General features: G+C 41.2%; 1 protein-coding gene across 5 annotated transcripts in view; it reads right to left on the bottom strand.

The window, feature by feature from the left end:
- The window catches only part of TIAM1 (TIAM Rac1 associated GEF 1), a 381711-nt gene that overhangs the window by 216016 nt on the left and 140519 nt on the right, over positions 1-25176 (bottom strand). Inside the window, exon 3 of one of the 5 annotated variants that reach the window (XM_055313336.1) lies at positions 19288-19399. The exons of 2 other annotated variants lie outside the window; for them this stretch is intronic. The gene's annotated coding sequence lies outside the window, so the exon portion shown is untranslated. 2 more of the 5 variants (XM_055313338.1, XM_055313339.1) reach the window with 2 other exon arrangements.

The raw sequence follows: 25176 nt of genomic DNA on the forward strand, positions 1-25176 counted from the left end.
TGTATGTGTGGCCAACAGAAGAATATACCCTTTGCTGTGACTTTACTTAAAAATGAAAGCAGGGCAGCCCCAGTGGTGCAGCGGTTTAGCGCCGCCTGCAGCCTGGGGTGTGATCCTGGAGACTGGGGATCGAGGATCGAGTCCCACATCGGGCTCCCTGCATGGAGCCTGCTTCTCCCTCTGCCTGTGTCTCTGCCTCTCTCTTCCCTCTCTATGAATGAATAAATAAATCTTTAAAAAAAAAATGAAAGCAGCGTTTAAGAGTAGGTTCAGTGCATATATCCTCTTCTCTGGTATCACTGGACTGGATGAGCTTCAGGATCTGATGCTTACAACCCAAGGGCATGACAAAGGGATTGGGAAAGATGCAGTGGTTGTCCTCACATCGAGCCCAAAGATTCAAGCCATCCATCCAATACTGCCTTTCTTCTCATGACAAATCATGGACCCATTACCTATGAACATGTTATGCTTTTATGTGTAAAGAAATGCCCGCCTATCACCTCCTGGGCGATGACCACTCATCTTTCTTACCTGCACTGTGAGGCAGTTAATTGCTTTATTTTCTGATTAGTATGCACCCTAGATAACAGAAACTTTAAGTTCTCCAATGTCTTTTTTGCCTAAGATTAGTGGTGGGGACCCTTCCTTTCCTCCTGTATTTGTGACTGCTGTTCTCTGCAGAGAACCTCCATGCTTTCTTCTCCGCCACCCCCAGCCACAAAGATGAGCATGACCTAGGCAAGGAAAATCACTGAACCTCAACACCCTGGACATAGTGACTGGTCCAGATATGGTTAATGATCTACAGTAGCCAATCAGAGAACGTTTAAAACGTAGGATGTCAGCCTAGAGCTGCTGGCAGCCATGCCTGTGCTAGGCTCAAGCCAGATTGAGAAAAACTAATCCAATACAGGGAAACACAGAGATGAAAACTCGAAAGAGAAGCCTGATGCACTGGCCTCTCTGGGTTCAACTGTCCCCTACATCCACCTTCATCCTATTCCTTACAGGGGCCAATTCGTTTCCACTTTGGCCTAACTCAACTCAGGCTTCTAACCCTTTCAACGAAAGGTCTAAACTAAGAGGGTTGAGTTTTCTTTTCTGGGTTTTATTTTGTTTGTTTCTGAATGGTCTTGCTGTTGGTGTTATTATTTTGCTGGGGTAAAAAGCAGAGATCTGCCCCTGGGAGCCACATCACACCTCTGCATTCCATGTTTATGGTGGAGGTAGGGGCAGGGATGGGGAACCTTTATGAGCCACTAAGCTTTCTCTTATTTTTTTTAAAAGTGTACTTTCTGTGTCTTCCCTGCCTCATTCTTTATTTCTTTACTGAGCCCGTTTCCCCTTTTCTTTTTTTTTAAGATTTTTTTTTAATTTATTCATGAGAGAGAGAGAGGCAGAGACAGAGGAGGAGGGAGAAGCAGACTCCATGCCAGAAGCCCAACGTGGGACTTGATCCCAGGACTCCAGGATCGCGCCCTGGGCCAAAGGCAGGTGCTAAACCGCTGAGCCACCCAGGGATCCCTGTTTCCCCTTTTCTAAATGCTGAGTGACCACATGGTGAATGTCTTAGATTCTTCTCTCTTCTGGGAGAATGTTGATCACTCCCAAATTAAAAAGTGACTGGGAAGCAGTGGCTGGAGATGCTTTTGCAGTATCCAGGTTATGATTTTAGAGCCCTTCCAAAAGAGAGCTCTCTGGTTTTGAGGAAACTCCATGCTTGGGGCAACCAAAGGAAGTGCCTCTGAAACCACACAGCATGCAATGGAACCACAGAAAGAAAGGGGGGGATAAAAGCCTCTTCCTGTATATTTTCTGAAGCATCCTGCTTAAAGAGAGATCACGGTGTTCAATTTCAAGAAAGAAACATTATGGAGAAACATGTAGGGCAAAACAGCTTCATGACGCATGCAAACATTCAAGGCCACAGAAGTAATTTGCATTGACTTCACACATCTCTCCACTATTTTGATAATAAAGAACATAATTTCAGCATCTTACAGGAAGGTCAAAATGCATTCCTAATTACACCAACCAATCACTCTCTTAATCCCATGGTGAGCTTCCCACTATTGCAAGTTCTAGAGACAAGATTAGAGGCCCCAGCACCGCATTGTTTGACATTTCTATGGGCCACAAAAAATTACAAGTATCCCAGGTGGAGTAAATTTGTTAAGCAAAGGACCATTTGAAAATAAAATTGCTTGTGGAGAGCTCTCTCACAGTATATGAATTTCAGCTCATAACACTCACAGTGCCTAAGATATTTACTACCTGGCTCTTCACAGAAAAATTTGCCTACTCTGGACTATGAGAACTGGAGCCATAATAAAGTGGCTCCAGTTCTCAAACTGAAATTGTGATTAAATGAGAAGTGCTTCAAAGGTTTCTGCTGAATATCTACTCTGTGGACTTAGCAACATGTAGCTGGAGGGGGTGTTGGGGAGTGGAGGAAGCTATGTTTGAGAGTGAAATAGTGGAACTGAGAATATACTGGAACATCAGTCATGGATGGAGGGCAAAGTACAGCTCAACCTACAGGAATTATTGGTAAGAGTTCTGTATTCTCTATAAAGAAATCCTGCAGTAGCTGGTACTATCATGGCCCAAAACCATAGATGGATGGATGAATGGATGGACAAGTGGTTAGATGGATGGATGGATAGATGGATGGAAAGGTGGTTGGATGGATGGATGGATGGATGGATGGATGGATGGATGGATGGATAAGTGGTTGGACAGGTGGTTGGACAGGTAGTAGGACAGGTAGTTGGAAGGACAGAGGGACTGAGAAGAGAATGGTGATGGTCACAAGTAAGTGGGTATGTGCTGACGGAGGGGAGAGGAAGGAGGACAAGTGGAACACACCATAATTAAGTAACGGCGTAGTCCAGAGTGGCAAATTTTTCTGTGAAGAGTCAGGTAGTAAATATCTTAGGCACTGTAAGTGTTATGGGCTGAAATTCATATACTGAAGTCCTAACTCTGAGTACCTCAGAATGTGACTGTATATGGAGAGAGGTCTTTAAAGAAGTAGTTAGGTTAAAATAGCTCAGGCAGGTGAACCCTAAATCCAATGACTAGCGTCCCCATAAAAAGAAAAGATTCAGACAGACACTTACAGAGGGAAGATCATGTGTGGACACAGGGAGAAGATGGCCATCTACAAACCAAAAAAAGCAGCCCCAGAAGGAATCACCAACCTGATCTGAAACTTCTAACTTTGAGAATTACAAGAAAATAAATTTATATTGTTTTAGGCACCCTGTCTGTGGTCCTCTGTTACGACAGGAGAGTAGATTAACAGTGCACAACACAGTCTCTCTGGTAACTATTCAACTGAGCCATTTTAATGTAAAAGCAACATGGACAATATGGAGGCAAAAAACATGGCCTGTTCCAATAGTGCTTTATTCTTGGACACCAGCGTTTGAATTTCATACAACTTTCACATGTTATCATTTATTACATCTCTTGTGATTTTCTTCCCCCAACCATTTAAACAATGTAAAATATAACAGGCTTACAAAAACTAGAAGCAAGCAGAATTTGGTCATCAGGCTATAGCCTGAGGATCCTGGATTCATTCTCCAAGCACTCGGGAAAATGGCCACAAGAGACTCCCTCCAGTAGATTCCAATTCAGCAGACATTTCTCTAATCTGTGTTCTCTATATACTTCTCCTTCTGCCTTTATCACACACCATTCTCCATGTATGTGATTGTGAGTCCGTTTTGTGCACTGGGCTGTGAGCTCCTTAGGGGCAGGGTGCATGTCTCACATGTTCCTTTACATCTAGCACCTCTCATACTACCTGAACATAACAGGAACTCCATACATATTCCCTGAATCGGGTCATACTCCCTGACATCACAGGATTCTGCTGTCAAAGTGTGACATGAGGGGCAATCCAGGAAGATACCCCAGTGTCTCTCCCTGTCTGGTATCAGAGCCTTGAATGTTACTATTCCCTTGGGATGCCTGACAAAGAGCACAGAAAGTAAACCCCACACATCATCCTGAAGCTGGATTTTGACCTCTGTCGAAAGCAGCTCTCAGTTTATCGCACTAAACAAGGCAGAAAATACTTGATATCCTTGCCATGGCCTCGTGGACGTTACTTAACTCACTCATTGTCCCGAATGAAAGGAAACATGCCCCTCCATGAGCAGAGGACCAAAAAAATCATGTGATCCTTGACTCCTGAGTTCGAAAATCAATGTGCAAGGAACACATTCCAGCATTTTCCTTTCTCTCTCATCCATCCATCCATCAGGAAAAAAGCTCAATGCCATCTTCAAAAATGAGCATTTTGTAGCTGGACCCTGCATACAGTCTGCATCTACAATATCTGCATGTTTCCCAGGAAGACAGAGTCTATGAACAGGACGCTGCCTCGGACTACTTTTGACACATCACTGGAAGTGTGTCGGGGATCAAATCTGTGTACAAAGGGAATATAAAGAACCACAAGGAGAATCTGCACAGAAATGATTCATGATTATTCAGATTTGAATAGATTCTCAAGTATGACTCTAGAGACATTATCAGACACAGGCAGGCAGGCATACAGGTAAGCAAGCAAGAAGGAAGGACAGAAGAGAAGGAGAGTGGAGGGAGAGGGGACAGCAGCAGTGTAACTCAGGCTGGGTTCAGCACTCCCCCCTCCACCCCTATACCCATCCCAGCCTTCATAATGGGACCCAACAGTACTCTGAGGTTGTAAGTACTATGAAGAGCAAACAGGTCCCAAAACTTAAGGGAGGCTGACACCACTTTTCTACTCGATGTCCTTCAGTAACAGCTAGATTTGAATTAAATCGCACTGAGACTTAGTCTCCTAGTCAACATAATGGAGCCGGAAGTACCTGGCAGGCAGACCAAAAGAACATAATGCATTTCTTAATTCATCAGCAATCCAGTTTAAATGGTATGTGTATTCTCTTTCTTTGAAAAGCAATCTCCATAGCAACTGAACCTGAATACCTTGGTATTATTCAATCCAAGCTTACCCGCCCTATGAATTTGGCAAGAAATGTCTCCTCTTACGCAGTAGTGGGGAGCCCAGGAAATGGGACAAGACTCATGCATCCTCCTTAGGCTAACAGACAACCAAGAGACATCTGCTTTGCTGCTCCACCAAGGTGGCGGCCTCCCATCATTTGTCACATCACAGCCCTTGGATCAGCTCACTGTGCACATTATTCACACATTTGTCCTTGTGTGCTGGTACTTTCCGCATCCTGTATTGGGCCACTGTATTTTTTTTTTTAAGATTTTATTTATTTATTCATGAGAGACACACAGAGAGAGGCAGAGGCATAGGCAGAGGGAGAAGCAGGCTCCATGCAGGGAACCTGATATGGGACTCGATCTCAGGACCCTGGGATCAGACCCTGAGCCAAAGGCAGACACTCAACCACTGAGCCACCCAGGTGCCCCCATGGGCCACCATATTACAATATTTTACTTCAAAGGACATCTTAACTTGAGTCGTATTATCAATATAACTTTACTGGTTGCCTGTCTTCTCTAAATGGCTGCATGAACCACAAATGGATGCCCGAGGAACAGAATCAGAGGCTGAGTTCCAGCGACTCGATGTGTGAGATCCACAAAGAGCCGACCTGTACATTTCTACAGCAGACTCACCTTGTTCCACTTCACGCAAAGATTCATATTAAAATAATTAATATGGAAATACTTTCCTCAAATTCAAGCCTAATGGCATTACCTTAGAGGGACTTGAAACAACTCGATGTTGTTTGTAAGCTGACAAAAGAAATTCACCAGTTATTTTAACTTCCTGAAAAATTTTAAGGGAAAGCATTTAGGGTCGCTATCAGCAACTCTCTATGTTGTTTCTTAGGCCATTCTTAAAAGACCTTGAACATTTCAAAATGATTGATCCTAAGCTCTTCAAATAACCTTTCCTAAAATTCCAGGTGAATCATTTCTGCCATGGGTGACTGTTTGTAGCTCAACAAATTATTCGTTTGAGCTGAGCCACACACATACCATGTTTAATTAGGGTGCCACAGTGAGCCTTGATTTCAAGTCCAAAATATTCCAATCCAAAATGATTCGGTAGGCTTCCTGTTTGCTGCCAGGAGTTTGAAAAGCTAAAAATAGCAACCAGGTTTTCACATCACGAGGCAGCACACAGCACTTCAGGCATAGGGGCTTCAAAAAGATCCATGGACAGATCCCAAAAGCCAGCTACAGGCTGACAACATCTTAGATCTGGTCATTCCCACACACTTTTATTTGTCAAGGCAAAAGGACATCAGGTACATATTTAACAATATCATATTATCAGGAGAAATTCCCTGTAAAAAAGAAATTACAGAATTTCTATAAAACAGAAATTTCCTGTAAAACAGGAAACTTGTACACCATGCAGTTGCAGGAGAAGGAGAAGAAAAATGCTCCTAAAATACAAGTATCTAGACTTCATCACGCTATAAAACTAAAGATATTAAATTAGTATATAAATTTTGACCAAATCCCTAGGGATTCAATTAGCAAACTCCAGAATACAAAAACTTTATGGGTCAGAGACTTATAAAAGTCTCTTCAACAAATAAAGTAAAAGGAGGGGGAAAAAAAAGAAGGTAGTTGGGGAACCTGCTGATTATGTAACAGTTAAAGAAACATGTCCGGGATCCCTGGGTGGCGCAGCGGTTTGGCGCCTGCCTTTGGCCCAGGGCGCGATCCTAGAGACCCGGGATCGAGTCCCACATCGGGCTCCCAGTGCATGGAGCCTGCTTCTCCCTCTGCCTGTGTCTCTGCCTCTCTCTCTCTCTCTCTCTGTGACTATCATAAATAAATAAAAATTTAAAAAAATAAAAAATAAAAAAATAAAGAAACATGTCCATCAGCTGCTGTTTAAAAAATTTTAAGAGGAGGGTAAACTTGAAAACTGACTGGATATTTTATAATATTAAGGAGTTACAGTCAATATTTTTTTTTATGTTCTTACCTTTTCATGACATATACTGATATAGTTACCAACGAGATAATACAATGTCTGGGATTCACATCAAAACAATCTAGGGTGTGTATGTACGTGTGTATGTGTGTGTCTGTGTGTCTCTGCGTGTTGACTATAGGCAAAAGCAATTGGCCACAGGTTGATAATCACTGAAGCAAGCACTGAAGCACTGAAAACAGGTACATAAGGAGTTTGTATGAAGGTTCAGTATATTATTCTTGCCACTTGTGGATTTTTGAAATTATCCATAATAAAAAGGTTCTTAAAATTTGGGATATACAAGAAACACTATGGTCTGTATGCCCAGAAAAATGCCTCCGGGTGGCCTGAGGGTGTGTGTGGCCTGTAGACATGTTTTGCTTGGATTGTGGGACGGCTTTTACAATTTTTTTTTTGATCCAACATTTAAAAATAAGATAATTTCACATAAAAAAAACAGAACTTCCAACTTCTCTTGAAAAATAATAAGGTCTGGCAATGCTGGACCATGGCAACAAGCCCTGGTGTTTGACCCACCACCGCCCTATGTCTCCCTGGCACTCATTCATGGATACGGCCTCCTTGGCTGCGATCATTGAGCTCGGCCCCCCGTGTACAGGGCTCCTCAGAGCAGTAACAGAGCGCCAACACAAGAGCCAGAGTCTCCAAAATTCACATGCTCCACTATCAGCCCAAACCACTGGAGCTTTGTTTTCTGAACAGTAACCAAAAGTTCCTCAATACAGGCACTTGGACAGTTTTAGCTTATATTACACAAAGCAGTGATTGGAAACACATGGAGAGTGAAGACATTGCAAAAGAAAGCTCTAGTTCTTGTAGCTGATTTGGCTTGAGACCTCTGGCCAGCTCTGCTGCCTTTCCTTATCACTCAGGCGACCGGACTGGCTCCTGTTCTACTCCAAACTCCCAGCGAGCTGAGAGATCTTTCAGGTCCTCACCTGCCCCCTTCATCTTACAGTCAAGGGTCAGGCCAATGGAGGTTGACTAATTCACCCACCCATCTTACGGGAGGTCAACAGAGGAAGGGATGGGGGTGAAAACATAGCAAGAGACACTCTCCAGATACTGGACAGTAATCCACTCCTGTGTATTTTTAGTCCTTTTAAAATAGTTTTCCAGTATGATGCTTCTCTAGAAAAAGACAGGCTTTGAATCTTGCATAGAACCAAAGGCTGGGTGCCAGGCTGGTTCAGTGGGTTAAGCATCTGGCTTTGAGTCAGGTCATGATCTTGGGGTCCTGAAATCAAGCCCTGTGTCAGGCTCCACACTCAGCAGGGAGTCTGCTTGTCGCTCTGCCTTTACCCCTCCCCCTGTTGTGCTCTCTCTTTCTCTAACAAATAAAATCTAACAAAACAAAATAACCCCAAAGGTTGAATGAAGCACTTGAGTTCTAACATTCCTGTTTAACTGACCACTCTCTGTGGAATGATCATTCAGCAAGACTTCCTAACACCCGACCAACATTCCTCACTTTTACATGTAGCTGTCTGCCCATTGAGCAACAAAACAAATAAGGTCAGTCCTTCCAACTCCTCAGATTCTCTGAAGACTTGGAACCTGGATGCTCTATAACAGTTCTCAGACTCATTCATCATTCCTTGGATCCAGTTCCACGAAGCTGAATCAAAGGAAGTTCTCAGAGTCCTACAGTGACCACTATATTCCAGCCACCTCTGAGCTTGGGTACTTCCCAAAGTGACCTTACCCAGTTAACAACAGAGTACTGTTGAAATTTAATTAATTCAACGCAAACAAGTCAAAAGAAGAAAAAACACCCAGAGCAATATGTGAGATATGACAGAGGCATACAAGTCATACCCCTAACGCTCCAGTGGGGAGCTCTCATCATCCTCTAGTGAGGTCTCATGTGCGGGCACACCTTACTTACTTTCTCATAATTTGCACATACCCAAGGTTAGCAACGCTCTTCTCCCATCCACGGTCTAAAGGCACCACAGCAATCCCTGGCTGGGCTTCCTCAGCTTTCTTAGCATCTGGACTTGAAAAGAGCCATTCAAACCAATCATCAGTGGTTATACTACCTTAGTTGAATAAAGGCACAGGTTAGGACTCATCCCTTGCTCACCAGGGTAAGTTGAAAAGGTCTGAAGCAAATCCCCAGTATGAAACATGGAGGCTTTGTGGACTTAAGGGAACATCTGTGGCCAACCCCTGCTTGGCCAAAACCTGAGCACCACTGAGCCCTGTGGAAAACAGCCATGGGAATCAGTCGGCCAAGGGAGGACAAAAGTCTCAACTGGTACAACAGCCACACAGAAGAGAAGGGATGAAGGGGAGGAGCTTGAGGAGTTAGAGATGCTGCAAACCCAGATGACATGAGGATACAAGCTAAACTTACTCTGTTCATACAATACATATTTCTTGGGCACCTAATATGTGATTGGTACTATGTCCAACAGTGAGGATATACTAGGGAGCAGAAGAGAATAAGGAGAAGACACACAAAGAGAAGCAGGATGCTTTTGGGATTTTGTTGCTGTTGTTTTGAAAGGGAGAAGTAGAGATGAGAAAAGTAACCTCATTCAGGGAGAGGTCAGGCTTGAGGAGCAGTCAAATGGGCAGAAGAAACTTGGGGTAATTCAAGAAAATGATCTGATGGAGACATTCCTCTACATAAATCATGCCTACCATTCCTCTATCTTCAAAAAACAAACAAACCAAAAAAAAAAAAAAAAAAAAAAAAACAGGGTCTCTGGGTAGCTCAGTTGGTTAAGCATCTGAGTCTTGATTTTGGCACAGGTCATGATCTCAGGGAGGTGAGATTGCACCTGGAGTCAGGCTCTGCCCCGAGCATGCAGTCTGCTTGAGATTCTCTCTCTCTCCCTCCCTGTCTCTCTCTCTGCCCCTCCCCCTGCTCACACATGCTCTCTCTCTAAAATAAATAAATAAATCCTTTTTTTTTTAATAAAATAAAATAAAGTCCCCTTCTTTGGTCCTACAACCCCTCTAGTTATTGTCCACCCCTGCCCCTGAAAGCCAAAGTCATAGAAGCAACAGCTCCTTCTGGATGCTTCTCTTCTCACTACTGTGTAATCCCAGCCAAAGTCACCAGACACCACCCCAATGTTCACTCTGAAAGGTCTTCACCTTCCTTGATATTTGCACAGCACCGGAAACCAATAGCCACGTACTTCCTTAAGGAAAGCCTCTTCATTGGAATTCTGTAGCAATTACCAAAAATTTCATGTGAGCTTTGGGCCTGTTATGATCAGTGCTTGGCAAATTGTTAGAACATCAACACTGGGTGTAGAATCCATTCCTCCCAAATTGCATGTTAAGTGTTCAATCAGCAGGGTCAACTGCCACAAATCATATACTGGGCACTGATAAGAAGATGGGAAATGAATGCTGCATAGACAATGATAATTATGTTCACTATTACTATGTACAAGACATCTTCTCTCCTATAGCTGTGACCATTTCTTCTCAAAGTCCCCTTAGCTCCCTTTCTTTGGGTCACCTCAAACCCTTTGTGTACAGAAAATTCCCTGTGCATGCGTACCACTACCTACTGGAGCCCTCTCCTTTTACTACACTGAATAACCCTCTAGGAAACTTCTGTAACCTCATACATACACCCTATTCCTCACTCAGAACCAAGGAATCTGATATACCCTTAAAATGACCAGAATTCAGGGTGGGAAAAGGGATGGACCAAAATGGAGAAGAGAGGAGCACTTGGCTGGTCTAGTTGGTAGAGCATGCGACCCTTAATCTCTGGGTCCTGAGTTTAAGCCCCATGTTGGTGGGGCCTACGAGAAGAGAAGAGAAAGAAGAGAAGAGAGAGAAGAGAAGAGAAGAGAAGAGAAGAGAAGAGAAGAGAAGAGAAGAGAAGAGAAGAGAAGAGAAGAGAAAGAAGAGAAGAGAAGAGAAGAGAAGAGAAGAGAAGAGAAGAGAAGAGAAACCGCATATTTGGGGTGCCTGGGTGACTCAGTCAGAAGAGCATACAATTTGGGTCCATGAGTTCTAGCCACACTTGGGGCATAGAGATTACGTAAATAAATAAAACTTTAAAAAAAAAATGGAGAGTGGGGAGCTAAGCATTGTATCTTGAGACTCCTTCGGACATTCTGATACAGGTTCTGCATGTCCCACCCATCCCTCTACCTCCCTTAAGAGAAGCCCATTCTGTCAAAGCACCATGGCACAGGAAAGGAAACATCAAGTAAACCTGTTCACCAAGAGTAAAAAGAAAAGAAAGGTCTTTTGTAACACGTTGTGATCTATACCCTTCACGTGTCTTTCCGTTTTATAACTGAAGTTTAATCCTCCAGCTCATAAATTGCAATGTCACATCCTTCCCCTTTGTTGATGGTTTAGCTCTCTTGTTCTGTTTCCCTAATCGTGCCTCCCCCTATAGAGCGAACACATGCCACACACGGATGTGCACACTCACAGGTGGCCACAGACACACACGCGTGCATGCTCCTGCCCAGCTGCTAATACCTGTTGTCTGAGTCTCTGTCTCGGGGCCACCGGTGCTCTCGGAGGGCACTGCACGTCCTTGCTCAAGGCCCGGGGGAGGCCGGACAACTGCACCTCCCACAAACTCACTTCTTCGCTTTCTCGTGGGGAGGGTCCTCCAGCATTTAAAGCAAACTCCTGATTACGCACACTAACGAAGGCAAACACTGGAGCAGATGCGGGTTTGGCACACGATCTCCCTGATTGCATTTTGCTTAGGCTACCATCACACTTAGAGTTCCCCCAACGCAGATGCGACAACTGGAAGGCTCTCTGGGTGATGGGGAGGCTGGCAGAAATAGAAGATGGGCCAAAATAAGAACATTTTCTGTATTTGCAACTCCGAGAGTTGTTCGTGGAAAACACAATCTATGCCCAAACATGCACGTACACATCTCTCACGCAGCTGCCATCCACCTACTACATACCACGGTGACCCAGTTACAAAGCCTAAGTGCTGGCTAACATCACAATCAAATGATATGAAAAGTACTGAGGAAATCTAGAACACCTCCTAGATTATGATTTTATGTATCCATAATACCCTGGAGGAAGAGTAAGTAATATAGCCCCAACTGGGAAGCACAAAATTATGGGCAACTTCTGTTTCTAAGACTCAAAAAGTCTTTTCTTAGATGAATTTAAAAGACGCCTCTCTGTAATTCCCATCTGCTGGAGAAACCAGATCCAATCTCTAACCTTTCTGCACACTAATCCTTCAAACAGCAGAAGAAAGTGGTCTTGTCTTCCCTTTATTGTTCCTGCCACCAAGTTAAGCTGCTACCCGTTTTCTATTAGCATTTTGGTTCTGCTCCTCAGACTCTACCACTTGCTCAAAGTCTTCCTTGTAATGGTGGTCAGGGGGCTAGACAGTCCTCAGGTGCTGGCTGGCCGGGTGAACATCCAGTGGACCAGGACACAAGGCTTCCCTTAGCCAATGAAGGGGTTCACTTATTTCTGGTGACCAACATCACGTCTTCCGACACGCATTGCTGCAGGTCCTACCTTCCCTGTCCTAGATGTACACAACGCTCCCTTCAACTTTCTTGTTCTCCCCAAACTCATGTAGGACATTACATTCTGCTTTGTAAATAGGGTGTCATAGGTTTCCATCTGCCATCCTGGGCTGCTGAGGTCATTCCAAGTTTGTACCGAGACCACAGGTCTCTCTTCCAGATAGGACATTCAAGTTCAGAAACATTGGGCAGACACATTTTGGGTGGTGTCAATTCAGGAAGAAGAGAAAAATAAAGGCCACAGAGATGGGGCACCTGAGTGGCTCGGCTGGTTAAGCATCTGACTCTTGATCTCAGCTCAGGTCTTGATCTCAGAATTGTGCATTCAAGCCCAATTGCTGGGATCCAGGCTGGACGTGAAGCCTACTTTAAAAATAAATAAATAAAAATAATAAATAAATGAAACAAAATACTGTAGGAGAGAGAAGAAAGACAAATATTAGCAAGAGGAACCAAGCAGACCAGGGAGTCCAGAATTGTGATGGCATTCCCAACAGAAACAAGTTCTAGACAGATACATAACTGTCAATGACATCTAGGAGGAATTCTGTATCTTTATAAAAATTAACAGCAACCTCTTTTTTTTGTTGTTGTTGTTAAGATTTATTTATTTTATTTATTTATTTGAGAGACAGAGTATGAGCAGGAGGGGCTCAGAGAGAGGAAGGGAAAGAATCTCAAGCAGGGAGCCCGATACGGGGCTCTATCCCACGACCCTGAAATCATAACCTCAGCCAAAATCAAGAGTTGGCCATTTAGCTGACCATGCCACCGAGGTGCCCCAACAGTAATCCCTTTATTTTTTGTTTTCTTTCAAGATTCTACTTATTTATTCACGGCAGACACAGAGAGAAAGAGAGAGGCAGAGGTACAGGCAGAGGGAGAAGCAGGTTCCTTGCAGGGAGCCTGACGTGGGACTCAATCCTGGTCTCCAGGATCACACCCCCGGCTGAAGGCAGGCACTAAACCACTGAGCCACTGGGGCTGCCCAGTAATCTCTTTAAAACCAAAAACAAACACACAAAAAAACTTTTGTGATCTTGAGTCAGTTTCTGTTGCCTACAAACATGAGTCCTCAATAACACAGACTGTATTCTCCTTTAAATAGTGAGTGTCAGGGATCCCTGGGTGGCTCAGCAGTTTAGTGTCTGCCTTCGGCCCAGGGTGTGATCCTGGAGACCCAGGATCGAGTCCCACATCAGGCTCCCTGCATGGAGCCTGCTTCTCCCTCTGCCTGTGTCTCTGCCTCTGTGTGTGTGTGTGTGTGTGTGTGTGTGTCTCAAGAATAAATAAACAAAATCTTTAAAAAAAATAAATAAAATCTTAAAATTAGATAGATAATAGATAAATAAATAAATAAATAAATAAATAAATAAATAAATAAATAAATAAATAAGTGAGTGTCCCATGTACGTCACCATTGCCAGGTATTTTTTAAGTATTGAGCAGTTTGTGGGGTAAACTATACATCCTCCCAGTCTGGTACTGATTCATTAACACTCTCTTTGTGTGTTCCAACCAGCTTCAGATCCAACCGACATATATCTTTCCCCAAGACATTTTAAGTTTTTAACCTGTTTAATCTTCCGGACTTAACTGTCTTCCCCTCATCTTTGGTTGGCTTCCCCTAATCCCCAAAGCCTGTCCTTCTCCCACATGTGTGTTCAGCCACACAATCTGGCCAACACATTACCTAATACGTTAATGAAGTCATGAATAATTTCTGCTTCCAAAACATTGTGCTGTGCCCTTAGCCAAAGAATCACAAAGGCTGGACTTCAGGCAAGTCATATCCAACCCCAGACTCAACTCCAGGTTGGTAAGAATTAAGGAGTCGAGAAAAATTTCGCCACCAGCACAGGTGTGCCTTGCTTCAGAAAGCACACACAGACAAAATCTATATGTAAAAACCAGTTACCCATGAAAAGATACACGCTAACAGCAATAGCCATTCGGGAAACAAAAATCAAGATCACGACTAGATATGAGCTCATGCCCACCAGAATGCCTGTAATCAAAAAGAGAGATAATGAGTGTTGCCCAGGATATGAAGAAATAGGGGCCTTCACTGTCACTGGTAGGAATATAAAAAGATGCAACCACTTTGGAAAACAGTCTGGTAGTTGCCAAGAAAGTCAACCTAGGGTCACCAAAGGATGCAGAAATTTCACTCCTAAGGAAATGAGAGCCTAGGACACCTGGGTGGCTCAGTTGGTTAAGCATCTGCCTTTGGCTCAGGTCAGGATCCCAGGGTGCTGGGATCAAGTCCTGCATCGGGCTCCGTGCTCAGCAGGGAGTCTGCTTCTCCTTCTCCCTCTGCCTACCACTTCTCCTGCTTGTGCGCATGCTTTCTCTCTCTGTAAAACAAAGAAATAAAATCTTTAAAAAAAGAAAGAAAGAAAAAGAAAAATGAGAGCATATGTCCACGCAAAAGCTTGCACCTGGATGTATCATGGCAGCATTATTGGTAATAGCCGAGGGGTAGAAATAACCCAAATGTCCAAGGATTGATGAATGGATAAATAAAATACAGTGTATCCATACAGTGTAACACTGTTTGGCAATAAAAAGAAATGGAGCACAGACACATGCTAAGACACAGAGGAAACTTCACAATATTAGGCTAAGTGAAAGTAAGTTAGTTACAAAAGACTACATATTGTATAAATCCCCTTATATGAAAAGTCCAGGACAGGGAGATCTGGAAGCAAATTAGGTTAATGGTTGCCAGGGGGCTGGGGACAGGGTAGGGATGGCTGGGGAGAAGTAGGAAGAGGATGGTAATGGGTACAGAGTTTCTCCTGTTCTAAAAATGACTTGTGAGGATAGTTCTAAAAGTCTGTGAATATACTAAACACTCCTGAATTGTTTACTTTAAATGGATGAATTGTATAATTTGTGAATTATAGCTCATTAAACTTGTTTAAAAGAAAAAGTCCAGGGGAGGGGGAAAATAATTTTAAAAAAAGAAAAGAAAAAGTCCATCAGAATATGATCAATCCCATTGCCAATCATGGTATAAAAAAAGAAATGTACTTGGTACCCTAGTTTTTCTAGTTCATTAACATGTTGGCCCAAATCCTAAATTTAACACACTCACAACTTACATAGAACAGTCTATATGTTTAATTCAGCACAACCGGCATTATACCAGATTGGTTAGGAACAGGGGCTTTGGGATTAGAACTAGATTTGAATCCCAACTCACAAGTTAAGTGACCTTGAATGCCCCCACCACATTTCTCCAAGCTTCCGTTTCTTTATATGTAATAGAGGAAAATAGTAGTGCCTCTCCCAGTGGGTTCTTGTGAAAAATGAATTTAAAAACTTCTAAAAACTGCTAAGTACCTGGCACAGACCAGCAATCTGATACTAACTTTATGAATATATAAACACATATGTACATAAAACTAACAACAGAACCAACAAGCACTTATGTGCAATGAACCAAGCCCTTTGAGAGGACACAGATAACGTAGTCCGCTTCTTCAACTATAATGCCAAGCAGATCAGTAAAACACTAGGAGATTTGTGTAGAAGAAGACACTTGAACTGGGTCAACTGGAAATTCCTGAACCAGAGATTGAAAAGAGGAAAGAATGGAACAAAACGATAAGCACATCTCACATGCAATGTTTTGCTACCTCGTACACAAACATCAGAGGCCTGTGAGGCTGAAGTCTTAGCACTCACCAGCACATTGTATATCTGCGTGAAGAACCACAAGGAGTTATGAAAACTACAGCCTAAAATCACAGGTGACACAAAGCATGACTATAGAGACTCACACAGTACCAACCTAAGGGCACAAGTAAATGAACAGTAGAGAGATTCATCGTATAGTTCAACAAAGTCACAGTAGCAAATCAAATACATAAAATCTCCAATCTCAACATTTCTGACCACTAGCTATCAGACTCCTCTGTATCTCATTAAAGGCATAAAAGAATAAATCATCACAGAGCCTGACAACCTCTTGATAACTCTATGGTCTGTTTCTTCTCAAAGATGGAAGTTCTCTGTTGACACTGTTCCAATGACACTGCTCTCTGAAGGGTGGCCAATAAGAAGAATGTAGCACACTAAATGAAACAGACTTGAAGCATCCATGCTCTTTATTAAACTGTATAAAACAAAATTTTAAAAAAAGGGTGTCAGTCAATTGGTGATATTTAAAATGAGATAATAAAAGTCAAATTCTTTACACATGGCTTCAGTGGTAAATTCTACTCAGCATTTAAAGAATTAATGTCAATCCATCTCAAACTCTCCCAAAAACTGACGAGGAAGAAACATTTCCAAATTCATTTTATGAGGCCAGAATTACTCCAATATCAAAGTCAGACAAAAAACATCATAAAAAAGGAAAGTTAAAAGCCAATGTCTCTGATTAAAGATATGTAAAAATCCTCAACAAAATGCTAGCAAACCAAATTCAATAGCACATTAAAAGGATCACTAAACATAAGCAGGTAGAATTTATCCCTGGGAGGTTAATGATGGTTCAACATATGGAAATCAATAAATATGATACACCACATTAACAGAATGAAGGGGAGAAAAATACAATCATCTCAATAGATGCAGAAAAAGCATCTGACAAAATCCAACATCCTTTCATGATAAAAATTCTCAATAATTTAAGTATAGAAGGACTGATGACAGGCCCACAGCTAACGTCGTTCTCAACAATGAAAAGCAGAAAACTTTTCCTCTAAGATCAAAAACAAGACAAGGATGCCCACTCACCACTTCTAGTCAACAAATTACTGGAAGCCTAGCCAGAGCAATTGGGTAAGAAAAAGAGATAAAAATTATCCAAATCAGAAAAGAAGAAGTTAAATTATCTCTGTTGGCAGATGAAATGTTCTTATGTATAGGAAACCTTAAAGATTCCACCAAAAATTTGTTCAAAATACAAAGCAAATTCAGTAAAGTTATGGGATATAAAATCAACACGCAAAAATCAGTTGTATTTCTATACCCCAACAACAAACTAACCAAAAAAAGAAATTTTAAAAAATCTCATTTATGGGATCCCTGGGTGGTGCAGCGGTTTGGCGCCTGCCTTTGGCCCAGGGCACGATCCTGGAGACCCGGGATCAAATCCCACATCGGGCTCCCAGTGCATGGAGCCTGCTTCTCCCTCTGCCTGTGTCTCTGCCCCCCCCTCTCTGTGACTATCATAAATAAATAAATTTTAAAAAAATCTCATTTACAATAGCATCAAAAAAATAAAATAAAATACTAAGGAATAAACAGTGACAGGAAAGATCTGTAAACTAAAAACTATAAAATGATGTGATGAAGGAAACTGAAGCTACAAATACATGTAAAGATATCCCATGTTCATGGATCAGTAGAATTAATATTGTTAAAATGTTCCAAAGTGATCTACAGAGTCAATGCAATCCCTCTCAAAATTCTAATGGCATTTTCCACAGAACTAGAAAAAGAAAGCTCAAATTCATACAGAACCACAAAGGACCCTGAATAAACGCAGCAATTTTAAGCAAGAAGAACAAAACTGGAGGCACCACACCTGCTGATTTCAAAATATACTGCAAAGCTACAGTGACCAGAATATTATTGTGTGGAAATAAACAGATGTATAAAGCAATGGAACAGATTACAGAGCCCAGAAATAAACCTACACATATACGGTCAGTTAATTTATGACAAAGGAGCCAAGAATATACAATGGGCAATGGACAGTCTCTTAAATAAATGGTGTTGGGAAAACTGGACAGCTGCATGCATAGGAACAAAACTGGACCCTTATCTCACACCATGTATTAAAACCAACTCAATATGAATTAAAGACTTTGGGTCCCTGGGTGACTCAGTCGGTTGAGCATCCAACTCTTGATTTTAGTTCAGGTCATGATCTCAGAGTCCTGAGATGGAGCCCCACATTGGGCTCCACACTCAGTGCACATTCTGCTTGAGATTCTTGCTCTTCCTCTCCCTCTACCCCTGTTTGTGCACATACATGAGCTCTCACTCTCTCTCTCTCAAATAAATTGTTTTTTAAAAAGTGAATTACAGACCTAAATGTAAAACCTGTAACTATAAAGCTAGTAGAAGAAAACATAGGAGAACAACTTCTTGACATTGGTTTGTGCATTTTTTTTTTTTTTGGATCTGACATAGGCAACAAAAGAAGAAATAAACAAGTTAAACTACTTCAAACTAAAAATCTTCTGTACAGCACAGAAAATATTTGACAGAGTGAAGAGACAAACTATGAGAGAGAATATTTACAAATCACACATCTAATAAGAGGTTAATATCCAAAATTCATAAGGAACTCAATGAGAGAGGGAGAGGGAGAAGAAGAGAGAGAAAGAGAGAGAGAGAGAGAGAGAAAGAGAACCCAATTTAAAAATGGGCAAAGGACCTGAATAGATATTTCTCCAAAGAAATGTCTACTCAAAAAGCAAAACTAGAACTACCACATGAACCAGAATTCCACTTCTCAGGATGTGTCCAAAGGAAATGAAATCTGGATCTTTTTTTAAAAAAAAATTTATTTATTTATGATAGTCACAGAGAGAGAAAGAGAGAGAGGCAGAGACATAGGCAGATGGAGAAGCAGGCTCCATGCACCAGGAGCCCGATGTGGGATTTGATCCCGGGTCTCCAGGATCGCGCCCTGGGCCAAAGGCAGGCGCCAAACCGCTGTGCCACCCAGGGATCCCAAAATCTGGATCTTGAAGAGATATCTGTACTCCCATGTTTGCTGTAGCATTATACAAAATGGGTAAGATATAGAACAACTTGGGGCACCTGGGTGGCTCAGTCAGTTAAGCATCCAACTCTTGATCTCACTCCTGGTCTTGAACTCGGGATCAGGATTTCAGGCCTCAGGTTGGGCTCCATGCTGGGTGTGTGGAGCCTACTTTAAAAAAAAAAGAGAGAGAGAGAAATAGAACAACTTAAGTGTCCATCAACAGATGAACAGATAAAGAAAATGCGATCTATATCTATACTTACGTATAGATACAAACATAGACACAGACATAAACACAAGTAGATATAATGGAATCTTATTTGGCCCTGAAAAAGAAGAAAAACTTGCCATTTGCAACAATGAGGATGAACCTGAAGGGCATTATGTGCTAAATGAATTAAGCCAGACATAAAAGACAACTACTGCATGATCTCACTTACGTGGAGAAAAACAAAACAAAACAAAACAAAACTAAAACAAAAAAAACAAAAACAAAAACAAAACAAAACAAAAAAACTGAATTCATAAAAGCAGAGAATAGAATGATGGTTACCAGGGGTAGGGGAAGAGAAAATAAGGAGACACTGGTATGAAGACAAAATTTCAATTATGCAATAGGACTAAGATCTAAAGATCTAATGGTATTATAGCATGATAACTATAGTTAATAGTGCTGTATATATACCTGAAGTTTGCTAAGAGAAAAAATCTTTAAGTATTCTCACCACCAAAAGCCAATGATAACTATGTGAGGTAACTCATGTTAATTAACTTGATATGATCATCATTTCACAATGTATATGTGTATCAAAACATCATATTGTATGCCTTAAACATATGTAATTTTTATTTGTCAATTATAGCTCAATAAAGCTGGGGAAAATAAAATACAAAGTCAAAATATTTGCTACAAAACACAGCAAAAAAAAAAACGTAAAAAATAAAAGCATATGATTCAAAATAATGTAAAACAGCTACCCACACAACATTCTTGGTTTAAGAATTATTCTTCTGGGGATCCCTGGGTGGCGCAGCGGTTTGGAGCCTGCCTTTGGCCCAGGGCGTGATCCTGGAGACCCGGGATCGAATCCCACGTCGGGTTCCCGGTGCATGGAGCCTGCTTCTCCCTCTGCCTGTGTCTCTGCCTCTCTCTCTCTCTCTCTCTCTGTGACTATCATAAATAAATAAAAAATTAAAAAAAAAAGAATTATTCTTCTGTATCTTCGAGATAGAATATTAATCATTTTCACCTTGGTGAACTATTACAGTGTACTGCATGTTTAAAGTATTTTTTTTATATTCTATGCTCACAGATTAGAAAAACAAATATTGTTAAAATGTCTACACTACCCAAACAATATACACATTTAATGCAATCGCTATCAAAATACCAACAGAATTTTACATAGAATTAGAACAAACAATCCTAAGACTTGTATAGAGCCACAAAAGACCCTGAACGGCCAAAGCAAACTTGAAAAAGTAAAACAAAGCTGAAGCCATCACAATTCCAGATACCAAGCTATATTACAAAGCTACAGTAATCAAAACAGTCTGGTACTGGCACGAAAATAGACACACAGATCAACAGAACAGAATAGAAAATCCAGAAATAAATCCACAATTATATGGTCAATTAATCTCTGACAAAACAGGAAAGAATATCCAATATGAAAAAAAAAAGTCTCTTCAACCAATGGTGTTGGGAAAACTGGACAGCAACATGCAGAAAATTAAATTAGACCACTTTCTTACACCGTACACAAAAAAATAAATTCAAAATGGATTAAAGACCTAAACGTGAGACATAAACCCATAAAAATTCTAGAAGAGAGCACAGGCAGTAATTTCTCTGGCATCGGCTATAGCAATATTTTTCTAAATATGTCCCCGGAGGTAAGGGAAATAAAAGCAAAACTAAACTATTGGGATTATATCAAAATAAACTTCTGCACAGCGAAGAAAACAATCAATAAAACTAAGACGCAGCCTATGGAATGGGAGAAGATATTTGCAAATGACATCTGATAAATGGTTAGTATCCAAAATGTATAAAGAATTTAAAAAACTCAACACCCAAAAAAACAAATAATCCATTTTAAAAATGGGCAAAACACATGAACAGACATTTCTCCAAAGAAGACATACAAATCCCAACAGACACATGGAAAAATGCTCCTTATCATTTATCATCAGAGAAATGGAAATCAAAATTACAACGAGGTATCATCTCACCTTTGTGGGAATGGCAAAAATCAAAAACCCAACACACAGGCACTGGTAAGGATGTGGAGAAAAAGGAACCCTCACCCACTGTTGGTGGGAATGCAAATTCATGCATCCACTCTGGAAAACAGTACAGAGGTTCCTCGAAAGATTAAAAATAGAACTACCCTATGACCCAGCAATTGCACTACTAGGCATCGGCCCAAAGAGTACAAAAATACTAATTCAAAGGAATACATGCACCCCTACGTTTATGGCGGCATTATATACAATAGCCAAGATATGGAAGCAGCCCAAGTATCCATCAACTGATGGTTAAAGATGTCATATGTATATACAATGGAATATTATTCAGCCATAAAAAAGAATGAAATCTTGCCATTTGCAACAACATGGATAGAGCTAGAGTATAATCCTAAATGAAATAAGAGAAAAATACCACATGATTTCATTCATATGTGGAATTTAAGAAACAAACAAGCAAACGGCGGGGGGGGGGGAAGAAGCCAAGTTCTCTCTCTTAACTATAGAGAACTAAGTGATGGTCACCAGAGGGGAGGTGGCAGGGGGGCTGCAGGTGAAATAGATGATGGGGATAAGGAGTGCACTTGTCTTTAGGAGCACTGGGTGATTAAAAACTTACCAAAAAAAAAAAAAGAAAAAAGAAAAAAGAACACAAAAAAATAAACAAAAGCATATTTCTCAGTATGATAAACACTTTAAAAAGTACAAAATATAATCACCATTTTTATAAAATTAGAATACTTAACAGAATAAAATGTTTTGATCCTGGCTCTCTCAGTCTCAAATACAGTGATTCCCTAAGTGCTGGGGGGCACTGAGCAGTATAAGTTGTACAAAATGATCTTCACTGAACACCTATTCCATGCCTGACCCTGGGCTATAGATCATTCACCAGGAACTCAAACATTTGTAGGATGAATCCTTCCCAGAATCTCTTCACACATGCACAGGTTTATCACCCCTCCTTAGAAACAAGTTCCAAACGTGCTTTTATAGACTCCCCAAACTGACTCTGCCCTTGTCCACACTGCATGCCTACCTAGTTCAGGCTAGCCCTCTCCAACAGCAGTTCCAAGTATGCCTAGGGAAACAGTTCTTGTGTCTATATCAGATTGTATGTATCACGTTGTATGTATGCATCTACTTATAAAGAGCATCTATACAATAAAGTTATACACCACAAACTGTGTCCATGCAAACAAGGAAAGCATGAGAAATATATAAATAGAGCACATGACATCATTTGGGGCACTTGACCAGCTTAATTTGTTGGTTCTTTTCCACTTTCCAGAATGAAGATCTGGAATGGAAAATAAAATGATGTTTCCAAGGTTATGCCGCAAATCATCAGAACAATCTGGGCCAATGGACAGGTTTCCTGATCTGACAGCTGCCCTGCTATCTGTTGGGACCTGCTGTTTTGAAATTATCATACCAGTTGAACACCTAAGGAGCCATACAAATTGCTAAAATCTAAATAGAGCATGTGAAGACACTTGCTGGCGCTTGACCATGTTATTACGTTCTTGTAACTCACTCTGAGCTGTGTATCTCGTTGGGTCCACAGATGTTGTGTGTTCACAGCGCTGGGCACACAGTCGGTCTGAGTTGAATGAGTGAATCTAACAGGATACTCGAGTCAATACATCACATGTGAAGGGATTTGGGAAATAAAAGTAATCAAATAAACATCTCATCAAATGAAACAAGCGTCAAAGATCAAGAAGGAAGATGTCTACATTTCTGTCAAATGTTCCAACTTCCTTAAAGCATTCTAGATTTTACTTTGTACTTCAGGACTGAACGGTTTGAGTTTGTTTTCAATCTAAAAATCAGAGTCAACAAAAAAGCTAAGCAAAAATCCATGTCAACGATCAGTTGTAGTTTTCTATGGTCCCTATGCCCTGATCCCTTTATCTATAAAATGGAGAGAACATAATAGAGTTATGATGTTAAATAAAATGGAAAAATGGTAAGCACTATACAAGTGTTATCTATCACTGCAATTAAGCACCGATCCACTCACATATCAGAAAAAAGATAAGGAAAAGAAAAAAGAAAAAAAGAAAAAAGAAAAAAGAAAAAAGATAAGGGGAGGGAACAGAGGGCACAGGCTGTCAGCAGCAGCTAGCTCTGGTTCTGCTAAGCCAGGGCTCAACAAATGTTTCCTGCAAAGGGACAGATAGTAAATATTTTAGGCTTTCCAGGCCAGATGGTCTCTGCTGCACCTACGCAAGTCTACCAGCGTAACGTGAAAGCAGTCATAGGCATGCATAAATGCATGGTCATGGCTGCATTCCAATAAAACTTTATTCGTGGACACTGAAACTTGAATGTCATGTGGTTTTCTCATATCCCAGAGTATTATTATGATTTTTTTTCCAGCCATGTAAAATGGAAAAACCTACTCTCAGCATAAGGGATTAAAAAAAAAAAAAGATAGTAGACCATATTTGGTCTTTGTGTCCTCAGTTCCTTACCCATGTGCTAACACACACGTTGCCCAACCACATTTTATACACATCTGAACTGACCAGTCAGCTGGACCCTCCAAGACCCCTGCCTTGGACGCTGACATTTAATCTCTTATTTTCAACTTGCACAGAGAGAGATTTTTAACCAATATTTGATGAACTATCTAACCTACAGAGTGAGAACAAGCTTCAATTTGTCTATCTTAGCACTGATATTCTTCTTTATAAATCAATTCCTAAGGTACACATTTGTAACTATAAATGTCAGGCCTCCACTGTGAGGTTTGGGCTCTTCACTCTGTGCTCTACCACACATTATGTCCAACATGACAAATTTATTTCATTACATTCCATAATCAGGAATATTTTCAGCAGTGGGGGAAAACTCTGGAACAGAACCCTTTTCAATATGACCACCCTCACGTTAAAGAGACTTTTTAGACAAACTTTTCTTATTAGAAAAAAACTTTTTTTTAAGATTTTATTTATTGCAGAGACAGCATGTGAAAGCAGGGGGAGGGGCAGAGGGAGAGGCAGAGAAGCAGACTCTTGCTTCAGAAAGTCTTTATGCTTTCTAAAAATTTTTTCTGGGGCACCTGGGTGGCTCAGTCAGTTAAGCATTTGACTCTTGATTTCGGCTCAGGTCATGATTTCAGGGTCGTTGGATCGAGCCCCAAAATACAGTGTCAGATGCTTAAATCTTAAGCACCATGAAAAGTGAAAATCTTTATTATGGTTCTTTTTTTTTTTTTCCCTTGGGGAAAATAAAAACACTTGTTTAAATATACTATATATTTCACTACTAGATCAAGCCTAGAGCTTTCTAAATGAACCTATGCTGGAATTCAATATATTCATCTCTTAAAAACAACAATTTTGGGGGCACCTGGGTGCACCATTGGTTAAGTGTCCAACTCTTGATTTTGGCTCAAGTCATGATCTCAGAGTCGTGATATCGAATTCCTCCCTCGTCAGGCTCTACGCTCATTGTGGAATCAGCTTGGGATTCTCTCCCCCTCCCCCCTCCTGCTCATGCTCTCTTTCTCTCCCTCTCTCTACAAGTAAATAAATAAATCTTTTTTAAAAAATTAAAAAATAGGGATCCCTGGGTGGCGCAGCGGTTTAGCACCTGCCTGTGGCCCAGGGCGCGATCCTGGAGACCCGGGATCGAATCCCACGTTGGGCTCCCAGTGCATGGAGCCTGCTTCTCCCTCTGCCTAT

Source organism: Nyctereutes procyonoides, unplaced genomic scaffold (assembly GCF_905146905.1).
Source record: "Nyctereutes procyonoides isolate TBG_1078 unplaced genomic scaffold, NYPRO_anot_genome, whole genome shotgun sequence".
NCBI classification, from domain to species: Eukaryota; Metazoa; Chordata; class Mammalia; order Carnivora; family Canidae; genus Nyctereutes; species Nyctereutes procyonoides.